Source organism: Triticum dicoccoides, chromosome 7B (assembly GCF_002162155.2).
Source record: "Triticum dicoccoides isolate Atlit2015 ecotype Zavitan chromosome 7B, WEW_v2.0, whole genome shotgun sequence".
Lineage (NCBI taxonomy): Eukaryota > Viridiplantae > Streptophyta > Magnoliopsida > Poales > Poaceae > Triticum > Triticum dicoccoides.
In genome coordinates, this window is record NC_041393.1 from 62,322,566 (window position 1) to 62,325,345 (window position 2,780).

Below are 2,780 nucleotides of genomic sequence, written 5' to 3' on the forward strand. Positions count from 1 at the left end.
TGACTCGTATACGTGTTGAGAAGGTGAGACCCAACTATGTCTTGAGGGAGATTGGTCGACATCCATACATAACCGAAGGACGGGAAATATGATGGGACAGAGAGAGAGAGAGAGAGGAGAGAGAGAGGGAGGGAGAGGGAGGGAGAGGGGTAGAGTGCTGGATGGGTGATGGAGTTGCTTCTCGGAGATGTTGGGAGAGGCCTACTAGACAAACTGAGGGTGGAACTGCAATGTTATCAATAAGAGTGGGGATGTGTTTCTGTGTGTGCCTGTGCGTGATAGATCTGTTGGGACACATCCATGGATGATGAAGGGGAACCATGTGTTTGGTAAGCAAACCTAACTAGATCGATAGATCAATTGTTGTTTGTCCGAGGAAGGGAGAGACACAACTAATGAGGTAGATCGATCTATGTGTGGGTAAAAACGAGTTATAAGGACCTAGCTGGCTATATGTATAGCGAGAGATCGGTCGGTGTACGTCCATTTGTTAGAGGCAAATAAGGCCCAGCAAGACGGATAGACAGAGAGAATGGAGCTAGGAGGTGGTGTGAGAGGCCCAACTACTAGCTAGATAGGGGGAGGAGTGTGCGGTTGTGAGATCGATGAAAAGAGGGGCGAGAATTTACACGTGTGTCTGACCATATGAGAGACACGAGGCAATGACACATAAAGGAGGAGATTGAAGTTGTGTGTGTATGCTGTAGGCAGGCATCGCTGGAGAGGTTTATCGATCGGTGTGTGTCAGAAAGGAGTTGTGCAGACTCTGGGAGAACAACCTAAAGAAAAAAATGAATGTGCCCGGTGGATAGAATGCCAAGGGAGGGGGAGGGCGAGGAGGGCGTGTGCATGCACGAGAGAAAGTTAATTAGTGGTAGCTACAAAGGTTAGAGGATTGTGTGGGTGTAAGAGACTAACAAAGATCATAATTTGATCTGAAAGCGGATTCATATATTTGAATAGGAGATCATAGTGTTTTAAACATTGCATGCATGAATATAGCGGTGATACACGTGCTGTGCACATGTTATACCATAATGTGATAATGCATGGCGTTTGCAACTCACAGCTAAATGCGGAACTATCTAAACCATACTATACATCAAACAATCTCACATTTTATTTGAATTTGTGATAATGTGCGGCGTTTGCATCTTACAACTAAATATCGAGCAATCTAAACAATACTATATATCGAACATTCTCACATTTTATTTGAATTTATGGTAATGTGTGGTGTTTGCAACTCACATCTAAATACTTGTAGGTGTAGGGGGCGGGGCACCATACATAATGTGATAAACACATTATACATATGAGACATGGTTTAGATTATGAATTTCTAGCTAGAGCTAGAAATGTAATGTGATTTGAAATCAAAATAAAGTGGATTCAAAAAATCTAGTTCGAGTTCATATAGTACACATAGTTCATATGTAACTTGAGACTAATCATGTGGTGTGATGTGAAGATAATACACAAATGATGGTTTAACTTGACAATAATGATGATTGTAGATCTTACTAAAACAGAGAAACGAATTCAAATGCTTTGACTTCACAACAATCATTACTGTAGATCTTATCCAAATTTAGTTCATATTGAAGCGGTAGTATATACGTTTGGAATGCACTAAAACGTTCATTTGAGTAGTAGGTTGCATGCATTATACACGTAGCGAAATATTTTAATTGAACATAACATGAATTCAAAGTTTTGAATGACATTTGTAGTGCGCATTGATTTGGTACAGTACATGTTAGGCTTGTCCAGAAATTTCAACCCGCGCCTTGTTAGCCCGAAATATTTAAGATATATCTTTGTCTCGTTGTGCTCCGACAACTCCCTCCATCTCAACCCGCGCCTTGCTATTCCGAAATTACAACGCGCGTGAAAACTCCCACCGCCTGTGAAATCCCGACACGCGAAATGCCCGTGGTACCCCTGAACCGAAAGAACCGCCTCAAATCGGTGGGGGGTACTTTCATAACTTACCCCACATTTCGGACAAGCGCGTCTCTAAGCCATGGTTCCCCACTGCCATCCCATCCACCCACCCATTCGTACACCGAGGCCGCGAAAACCCACGACGAAACCCCACACCCTGCTCTGCCCGCCACCCAGCCGGAGCCTCTTCCCCGACGATGTCGTCCACAGCAACACCTCGACGTCCCTCATCCACCGTACCGGATGAGGATCCGTCATCGATCTCATCGTCCCGCCAGTTCAGCCACCCCGTCCTCCACCTCCAAGGAGCTGCCCCGATGTTCCCCTCGTCTTTCGCGCCACCTCAATTCCCACACTGCCGTCTTCACTTGCACCACTGGAAGAGCATCATCATCACCGTTTCCTCGGATGAAGCTGCGGCCTAATCGGTGCCACCAAAGAGGTTGTACACTAATCACCACATTTTCTTCTTGATGCGATCTCACGGTGCTGCCGGCGCTCGGTCCTGAACCGACACGGCGCAGCTCCATCCACGGCGGCGTCACCGGCCACTTCCTCCACGGCGTCGCTCCCTCGGTGGTGACGTCCACATTAGTAGGGGCTGCTGGTGCTTTAGCTCTCGCTCGCATTGCTGCTCTGGTCTTGCTCTCGGTCCTTTGCCTGGTCTGCTCTTGCTATTGCTCTTGCTCGCGCTACTGCTCTCGCTCTTGCTCTTGCTTGCGATGCTGCTCCGATTTGGCTACACTTCAGTCGACTGAATCGACTTTTGGGTTAGTCGATTTTCAAGGGGTGGGCTCACCGGGGTGAAGGAAGAACCAGCTGTAGTGGGCAGG